Here is a 10,422-nt window from a genome sequence, read left to right on the forward strand (position 1 = left end):
GGCTTTAAGAAGTTATGGTAATGTTCATCAGTTATAGAGTGTGGGTTTGTGTGTGTGTGTGTGTGAGAGTGTATTTTGAAGAGGGCTTTGAGGGTTGGGATGGTGAGGGTGGTGGGTGTTGTGTGTGGGGGGGGGGGGGGGGGGAAGTAAAAGAGTGTTCATTACACGATTTCTCCTGTTGTTTGTAACAATCACACCTGGTATAGCTATTTCGAGTGGCAAATACAAACTGCAAAAAAAAAAACATCTATATCATTGCCAACGGCCATATCACGATGAACACACTGGTTCTCGTCCGATCACCGAAGTTAAGCATCGTCGAGCGTGGTTAGTACTTAGATGGGTGACCGCTTGGGAACACCACGTGCCGTTGGCACTACTATTTTGCACCCTACAGAAAAAAAATTTTTTTTAAAAATTTCAATTTTCAATTTTTTTCCCCCCACAATCACCACATTTCCCCCCCCCCCCCCCCCAACACACACACACACACACACACTCTCTCTCTCAATCAATCAATCAATCAATCAATCACTCACTCACTCACTCACTCACTCACTCACTCACTCACTCACTCACTCACCCACCCAGCAGCTGTGAATCTTTGCATGTGTATACCTCATACAAAATTCAAAGTGAAAAAATAAATATATAAGTGTATAAGTATGTATGTATGTATGTATGTATGTATGTATGTGTGTGTATATATATATATATATATATATATATAAACACACACACACACACACACCTATTTTGAAGTTTCTCTGTTTCAACATGTTTCAGTGGGCAGTTATGTATAATAATGAGAGATTCAAAAAGACGTTGATAACAATGTCATCAATGCCTGTTTAGTGTGCTCATTTGTTGGATGGTCGGCAGCAATACTAGAGGTGGTACAGCTGTAACCTGTAAAATTGTACCTGCAATGTGTTGTGTATGGAAAAAAATAAAAATTATATCATCTAAATTTTTGTTATTCAACAATAACCTTCCCATCAATGCATGATGTCACAGTATCCATAGCTCTACTCTTTCTGCCATATAAAATTGAAAAAAAAAAAAAAAAAAAAGGAGCTATTAGAATAATAACAAAAGATAAAAAATCATCTAACTGCAGACCAAAATTCAAAAAACTTAAAGTCCTGACTGCCATAAATGAATACGCTCTAGAAACTTTTTATTCATTCTTAAGAAAAAGAAGAAAAAAAAAACATTTAATTTTTTTTTTTTTTTTTTTTTTAGATATTCGCACATAGGTATAACACCAGGAATGCTAGTAAATTGAGGATAGTTGAACATAACACTAGGCGATTTGAAAATGGAAAAAAAAAAAAAGGAGCTATTAGAATAATAACAAAAGATAAAAAATCATCTAACTGCAGAGAAAAATTCAAAAAACTTAAAAGTCCTGACTGCCTAAAATGAATACGCTCTAGAAACTTTTTATTCATTCATAAGAAAAAGAAGAAAAAAAAAAATTAAATATATATATATATATTTTTTTTTTTAGATATTCGCACATAGGTATAACACCAGAAATGCTAGTAAATTGAGGATAGTTGAACATAACACTAGGCGATTTGAAAATGGACTAAATTACTTGGGAGTAAAACTTTACAACTTAATATCACAGAAAATAACTAAAACAATTTACCAGTATTAAAAAAAAACAGTAAAAAAAATTCTTATAGAATATCCTACCTACCCTCTGAAGCTATTCTTTAATTTGATTGATAATAGAGAAATTGAACTGTTAATTTATTGAATGGACTTGTGATAACAGCTGCTTCATGTCTTGCATAAAGTTAAATTGTGTAACATGTTATGTATTTTTTTTTTTTTAAATTTTTTTTCTTGGTAACTTGCATCATGTAAATATTAATTGTCTGAACATACATGTTCTATATCCCGAAGCCTTGACTCCACGTGGGATCAACAGAACAAAAAAAAAAAAATAAAAAAAAAAAAAAATCCAGCTCACTAATCTAGGTGCATTTTGCTAACAATATTTGGAATATATATATATATTTTTTTTTTGTGTAACATGCAAATTCTGTATTATTCTGCACACATTATTTATAATCTTCTATCATTTTCTTAGATAATAACTATTAATTCATAAAATTGATTGTGTGTGCATAACCTCCTGGAAACATTTGCACTTAACTCCTACTTTACTTTTTCATTTAAGCAATCCTATTCGCATGTATACACTTAGGTTGCAGCATCGAAATTGTGTAAAATTCAAAGTGTGTATTGCCTGAAAGAAAAAAAAAAAAAAAGACATACCAAATATTTGCATACAGCGACACACTACATATTTGCACAGAGTGGAGTTTTGCGGTAATTAACCTAGCACAATTTACCACACGCAATCACACGCCCGCGATGTGATAACACACTCGCTGTTTTCCTGTTGACCGGCACGAGGAGTAAGAAAAATTGATATTTACACGAGCACACACTCCCACACTAGTCACAACGTCGGTCATCAAGTTGTGTTGAAAATTCCTGTAGCCTCTGTTTTCCCAAATGATTTCACTTAAAATTTCATTTAACAAGACCATAAACAAATTTACAATACTAATTTCTTAAACAAACACTTCAGCGAACAAGTGACTGTCGCATTCATTACAAAGCTTACAACTTAACAGATGTTTCCGATGTGAAATAAAATAAGAAAATGTTTTACAACCAACCTAGAACATTTAGTCAAAACGTTTTTGTCCTGGTTTATGATTATTTTCCGTGACATGAATGTTTCAAAACTAATAACAATACGAATGCAGCCAAATATAATGAAGTTAGCACATAAAAGACGACTTAAAATATTTCATTTTTCGAGAATTGGCAGAGCATGAACGCACAGGTCCAACGGAAATTTCTTTAAAGATAAACGACCATCGGACAAAAACACCCCCTCCCCTCATCCTCAAAAACACGTGAATAATATACTTTTTCAATTATATTTTTATCGTTTTTTTTTAAATATACTCATTAAAACTTCAAATTAAGCAGGTACTCGTGTGTTTTTTTCTCTACAATGTACCTGATCTCGGTGCGTAAACCTACATCATTTAGAGATGGAATTAATGTACACATACAAGTAAAATTTTGTTCCATTGTAAAATTGAGAGAAAGAAGGTTTTCCAAACGCATTAAGTATTGAGACTTTAAATAAGATTACGAGCTTATAAATGTTTGCAACGAAATAAAGTGACCATGTATCTGCAATTTCAAAAATATTTTTGCTCTGCTAACCTCACATGCAAGCAAGTAAAAATAACCTCACAACTTACTTACCTCTCTCAATTTCGCAGTACCAAAACATAGAAGGGATAAATAGGATAGTTTTTATTCGAAATCCTGCAAGAGTTTTAATTTTTATTAAAATATTTCTCCAATGTAGCATGTGTGTGGAATACTTCATCAGCAACTTGCATCTGCACCTTGAGTGAATTGAAGGGCAGCCAGTTTTAAAAGCTAAACAGAAACTGCACTCTTGAGAATGCATCAGATCCAAGTGAAATGCTTGTTGTGTGTACAGTTAAAAGTTTTATTATTCACACAATGAAAATGTAAACAAAATTTACTCACAATAATAATCACATCATCCTTGGAGGTGCACGAAGAAAGCCATTCCAGGTGGCACTGAACAAGGTGATTTGCTAGTGCTTCCACAGCAAACAGCCTTCATGAAATTATCTCCACATTTTCAGCATACTATACACTAAAGTATACCTAAGTTAATTTAACCATTTTCAAGTGATTCCAGCACAAATTACGTATTTGATTCCTTGAATAACATCTGCAAATGAAAAGTTCCCTGTTTGGTGTAGCAGTAAATTTAAACAGCTCGCAGTGCAAATTAAACAGTGCAGCTGCCATAAAAAAATTACACTATTAGTGGAACTGCCCATTATGTCATCGTAGACTGCTGACATTTAGAAAACATTGAAAAATCAGTGCTAAAGAAGCCCTACATTACTTTCGCTGTCCAAAGTGCGCTGCTCCCTACGTGAGCAAGGCATCGAGAATTTTCTGAACCGTCCGCAACCAGAAAATTGGGTAACCAGATATTTGCAGAGAGAAAAAGAGAGGGAGAAGAGAGAGGGCGCCTTCGTGGAGGACGGACGTGTCCCGGAGCTGCTCGACGTGACCTTCCAGATCAACGAAGCCCAAGCTGTGGTTAGCACTTATTAGTGCTACCCAGCGGTGTATTGAAAGGTGCCTGTGTGCTACATGCGCACAGGCGGTAAGAGTGAGCTGCGGTAAAGTAAGTTTTGGCAACCAACAACTCGGCAACACCCGGGGAGCTAGCTCCCCTATAGCCTAGCCTGAACCCGGCTAACTTAGCCCCGGGGGACGGTCAGTGGGTGGACCCGAGCGTAGGCTACCACGACGACGACGACGACATGAGCGACGCTGTCGAGATGACAGAAAGCGAGGCCCCCTCAGGGCCTAGCACCGATCAATCCAGTGGCTGGAGTGTTGCCACTGGTAAGCGCAACAAGCGCCTGCACACGGAGGTGTCCGGTGCAGGCAGCAGCGACGACGAGGCGGGCCCCTCCCCCCCTCGACCACAACCAACTGCAGGCCATGCCGCCGGAGCTGCGGCTCCGCCCAAAAAGCTCCGAGTGAAGCCCCTGTTCGTGTTTTTAGACCAGGGGCATCAATACCCGCGTGTTTACACTGCCCTGAAACAGGCAGTAGCCGAAAAATTCACGTGCCAGAACCGCGGGCGTGATGAAATACAGGTCAACGTGGCCTCAGTCCCCGACTACCAACGAGCAGTTAAAGCACTGCAGGCCATCGGTGCCCAACACTCGGTCCTCCTTCAGAGGGACGAGGTTCCCAAGAAGTTCGTGCTGCGTGGGGTGCACCGCCACACGCCTTCCGAATTTCTCCAGGAGGAATTCTGTGTCCAAAACCTGCCGGTTCAGAACCACTGGTTCCTGGAGAACCGGCAGCGCAGAGAGAAGTGCGATGCACTTGTCATCGAGGTGCCTCAGAGCTGCGACTCTGAGCGCATCTACGCCTTGAAAGAGTTCGCCGGCATGCTCGTGCGTGTTGACGACTATCGTCGCCCCTCAGGCCCCTCCCAATGTAGCGTCTGCCAACGCTACAACCACGTTGGCAAGGCCTGCCACGCGGCCCCTGTGTGCCGGTGGTGCAGCGGGCCACACCGCGCTCCCGACTGCCCCAATGGGGGCAATCAGGAGTACAAAAAGTGCGCGCATTGTAAGGAGGCACACTGCGCAAACTTCAAGGGCTGCCAGGTCTATAAAAAAGAGACCCGCAGGCACCTTCCGCCCCAGGTGCGCAAGCAGCGCGAGCAGCAGTCTCGCCGCGACTTGCGCGCGAACAAGCAAGCTGCATCGCAGCCCCAGCCGCAACCGATGCCACGGCCCCCTCCGGGCTACTTCGGCCCCCCGAGGCAAAATCCCTGGGGCCCACCGAGGTACCCTCCTCCCCAGAGCTTCGGAGACTACCTGCAGCAGGCAGGTGGCAACAGGTTTGCGCCCCTGGAGCAACACTGCGAGCCCAGCTACAATGAGCTGGACTACCCAGTGCTTGCTAACAATCCCTGGCAGCGAAAGCAGGGGTTCAAAAAACATCCGACGGGCCACAAAAACGGCCAAGGCAAGCCCCAGCGACCCACTCAGGACAGACCCCAGCAGCCTGGACCGGACAGGCCGCGACAGCCTGCCCAGGACAAGCTCGTGGCAGCCAAGGCTGCGCCAGCCCCGGCGAGGCGCACGTCTGTGCTCTCCCGGCCGCAGGTAGCCCCGGCACCTGAGATGAGCATGGCGGTAGACGCAGCTCCAGTGCTGCCAACTGCACCGCCCGCGCCCCAACAGCAGCCAGCCTCGAAACCGGGCCTGGCTGACTTCCAGAAAGTGCTCGAGCAGTCGCGCACTTTCAACACGGATGCAAATCTGGCGGCCACAATTGTCCCCATGTGCCAGCTTATGGTCATATGGTGCGACCCATCTGTTGCCCTAACAGAAAAAGTCCACGCCATGATGGGCTTCGTCCAGACACTGGCTGCCAAGCTTAATGGCAGCTCATAATCAGGCCCAGTGTTGTATACCAACCGCGGCCCATAGTCTTAAGTCCCTCCTATTCTGGAATGCACGCGGCATTAAAAATAAACTACCGGAATTAATTCACCATTTAGAAAAATACAAAATAAAAATAGCTGCGATCAATGAAACCCACTTAATTCCGACTGATAGAATTACTATACTAAATTATGTAATCTATAGGCGCGACAGAGTTAATCAAAGAGGAGGGGGAGTAGCCCTTATTGTCCATAAAAGCATAAAACACACTGAATGGCAGCTCCCCGATTTTCAGAATCTCGAAGCAGTAGCAATTAACTTAACTATTAACAGGCAAAACATGAAAATTATTTCTATGTATGCGCAACCAGGTAGGTCCCTGAGCGAGGCTGATCTGGACGCCCTGTATGGGGCGGCCCCGACCTTCCTCGCTTTAGGAGACATAAATGCTAAACACAGAGAGTGGAACAGCAGGCGAGCCACACAGAATGGTACAAATCTTTATAACCACCAATTAAATCACAACTACCAAATTCATGCTCCCATGGAGCCCACACACGACACTGGGCGTGTGGGGGTTCTCCCAGATGTTCTAGACATCGTTATTAATAAACGTGTGAACTCGGGATTCGAACTCGAAGTTGTACACGACTTAACGTCTGACCACTTCCCTGTTCATTTAATTTTTGACGACGCAAATTTCGAATCGAACCCACCTCGTAAAGTCAGGGACTACAAAAATGCAGATTGGGTTAGTTTTAAAAATCTTTTGTCATTAAATCTCTCAGAACTTGACGAAATAAATAATAGTGATAATCTAGAAAACGCTATAACCAATTTTACCGCGAAAATTCAAGACGGAATTAGCCAGTGCATCCCAGAAAAGGAGGTTAAGTTAGTGCATGACGAGCTGCCAGCATACATTTGCGATATGATATCGCAAAAGAACAGACTGCGCCGCGAATACACACGGCGACGCACGCACATTATCAAACGCAGAATCAACGAGCTTCAAACTGCTATATCAGATGAACTCTCGTTGTGGCGTAGCAGCCAGTGGGAAGCCAAAATCGCGAAGCTCAATGTACAGGACGGGAGTACCTGGGCAATGACTAAGCGAATTTTGAATAAATTTGATAAAATTCCACCCCTCCAAACAAATAATGGACTCGCATTTCTTCCCCAGGACAAGGCGCAAGCTTTCGCAAGCACCTTAGAAACAGCATTCCAGCCCAATTTGCAGCCTTGTGACAGGCCATTCACTGCACAAATTTACCGCGAACTCCGCGCTAAACTGCACCAGCCCACTATCTCTGAGCCTCTCCCCACCCAGGCCCAAGAAATTAAGCGTGCTATCAAGAATATGAAGCCGCGAAAAGCCCCTGGGAACGACGGCATACAAGCAGTCGTTCTCAAACAGCTTCCAGATGAAGCCTTAGAATATCTGGCTGAATGCATTAATGCAATGCTCAGACTGAATATTTTTCCCTCCCAGTGGAAGGAAGCTAAAGTAATAGTCTTCCACAAGCCAGGCAAGGACAAAACACTGCCCCAAAATTACAGGCCAATAAGCCTCTTAAGTAATGTGTCTAAAGTTGCGGAGCGCATAATTTTACACAGACTCCAAGTACACATACACGAACAAAACTTGCTGCCAAATGAGCAATTTGGCTTTCGCAGTGCTCATTCGACTACCCACCAACTGGTCCGTCTTACTGAAGAGATAACCAGCGCATTCAACGTCCAAGACTACGTAGTTGCTACGTTTCTCGATGTAGAAAAGGCCTTTGACAGAGTTTTTCATGCAGGGCTCATACATAAAATGTATGCAGCAAACTTCCCGGATTGCTACACTAAACTCATAGCATCCTATCTAGCAGGCAGAACCTTCAGAGTGTCATCTGAAGGGGCAACGTCTGACCTAAAATTAATTAAAGCCGGAGTGCCACAGGGCAGCATTCTAGGCCCTGTACTATTTAATATATATGTACGCGACATGCCTCGCCCCGCACACAGACTAGTCAAGCTAGGCTGCTATGCACGGCGCCCTCCAGCCAACACACAATTACATGCACGACCAACCTGTTTGAATGCTAATTCAAAATGGTCCGAAGCATGCGGGTGGTGGTTCGACTCCCAGGAGTTCACTGCCTGACATGTTAGGGCTGACTCTCTATGACTGATGGGCATGTTTGGCCTGGTTGGTTTCACCCCCAGTGCTGGTTGTGTTTCTGAAAGACATGAGATTTTGAATTACTGACTACTGCTTTCGCATAGGCATTTAACCTGCAAGGTTTCACTTCAACTCATAGCTTATTTAAATAATTTAATTATTTAAACCCACACAAGGCAGCTCGAAACTTAGATTAAATTTATGTAAATACTCGGAGGGCTGAGTAATTTAAATAATAGTAAATTAGATGCTACTCTGCTGTGCCGCCAGCTGTCAGTGCAAATAAACACCGTTGTAGCTGACCTTGCCAACGAGTGGAATGCTGCAGCAATGGTGGGTGCAGTAGGGTGGTATATTATATTATATTACATTCTATTTTAAGTATAATATTAAGTATTAATTAATAGGATTCCGACCGTGTGCCTGACCACGTCCTGCGGTGCAAATATGCAACATTGGACTAGCCAATGATTGACATGCCCAGGCTGGCAGCATCATGTGTCGGAATTAAGGCCCCCACACCCCACTACACTCGTTGCGCCGATCGCTGAACCAGTCGCGTTTTTGACCCAGCAGGGTTCTAATGAAACCAGTCGCGTTTTTGGCCCATCGGGGCCCTAATGAACTACACACATATGTCCTGACTGTCCCTTAGATTAAAATATATTAAGTGAACATAATAGGTGTCTGACCATGTGCCTGACCACGTCCTGCGGTGCAAATATGCAACATTGGCCTAGCCGATGATTGACATGCCCAGGCTGGCAGCACAATGTGTCGGGCATGCATGACCGTGGCAGCTGGGGCAACCTGGGAGCTGCGGTCATATATATACAGCTGCAATATGTACTTCTTTTTCAGCTAACCTGGCTGGCTGGCAGCCTGGCGGGAAACGACTAAAGTCGCCCCTAAAAACCAGTCCTACCAAACTAAAATGCGGACAGAAATGTCCAAGTGCCCGCCCTTGCTTAGTAGACATTTTCTACTCTTCCAACTCTTCTTCCTGAGCCATCCTTCTACTCCCGTAACCAACCAGCATGAAATTAATGCATGAATTTTTGCATCCCGCATGTAAGTGCCCAGGGTTTTCCCTGTGTCTATGCAGGTTTTACCTGGGCCCAACTTATCTAGTATAGTCTAGAATAGTCAAGTGAGGGGAGTTCGTCATGGCGCCAATTGCTGCCATGGCTGGCCAATCCCCCTCCTTAGCACATATGCATGTTCCCTTCTCTGCATGGTACCCCCTGCATGATTAGAGCGTATAGGCTTCGGCCTGAGACGCACTTAGAGTCTCTCCCTAACCCGGACCCCTCCCAATACACTTAGTTTTAAACTTAGGTTAGGAAAAAAAAAAAAAAAAATTGAGAGAAATATTTTATTTTCACTTTGCTCTTGCATTCTGTAGGATCAGTCTCGTCATGGCAGATACCGCAGCAGCGACTGCAGCACCAGCTGTTGCCCCATCACATGCAGCTTCCCCGAAGAAAGGCAAGGCTGCGTCGAAGAAGCCACGAGCCAAGCCCGCGCACCCGCGCACATCTGAAATGGTGGCCTCTGCGATCAAGAGCCTCAAGGAAAGGGGCGGCTCATCACTGCAAGCCATCAAGAAATACGTCGCCTCTACCTACAAAGTAGATGCGGAAAAGCTGGCACCTTTCATCAAGAAATACTTGAAGGCAGCAGTGGCTAGCGGCGAGCTTGTCCAAACCAAAGGCAAGGGTGCGTCTGGCTCCTTCAAGCTGGCTTCAGGGACCACCGGTGCTCCGGACCAGCCCAAGGCTCCAAGCGGCAAGCGTGGTGCAGCTGCCCCTAAGGAAAAGAAGCGATCCGTAGCCAAGAAGGCAGCGGTGGGCAAGAAACCAGTCAAGAAGACTCCGCCTACAGCAGAAAAGAAAAAAAAGGCAGCAGCTGCAACCCCCAAGCCCAAGAAGGCACCTTCAAAGGCAAAAAAGGTGTCCAAACCTCCCACGAAGAAACCCCGTGCTCCAAAGCCAAAGAAGGTTGCCCCAAAGAGCAAGTCGCCCAAGAAAGCAGCCCCAAAGCGGAAATGAAGATGCCAGCAGGACCGCTGGCACTTTCTGTGGCACTGTACCACCTTATCGGCCCTTCTAAGGGCCAACAATACTAGTCATGAAGGTATCAGTTGTTGCAATCATTGCCTCCTATAGCCACACCTCTGCC

The 10,422-nt window shown here is 44.4% G+C and overlaps 1 non-coding gene across 1 annotated transcript; it reads left to right on the forward strand.

Moving 5' to 3' along the window:
• Positions 1-257: 257 nt before the first annotated feature.
• On the forward strand, positions 258-376 carry LOC134536378 (5S ribosomal RNA). Its single transcript, XR_010075792.1, has one exon. It is a non-coding gene; the product is annotated as a 5S ribosomal RNA (ribosomal RNA).
• The last annotated feature ends 10,046 nt before the right edge of the window (positions 377-10,422 follow it).

Source organism: Bacillus rossius, chromosome 10 (genome assembly GCF_032445375.1).
Source record: "Bacillus rossius redtenbacheri isolate Brsri chromosome 10, Brsri_v3, whole genome shotgun sequence".
In the NCBI taxonomy this organism is placed as follows: Eukaryota; Metazoa; Arthropoda; class Insecta; order Phasmatodea; family Bacillidae; genus Bacillus; species Bacillus rossius.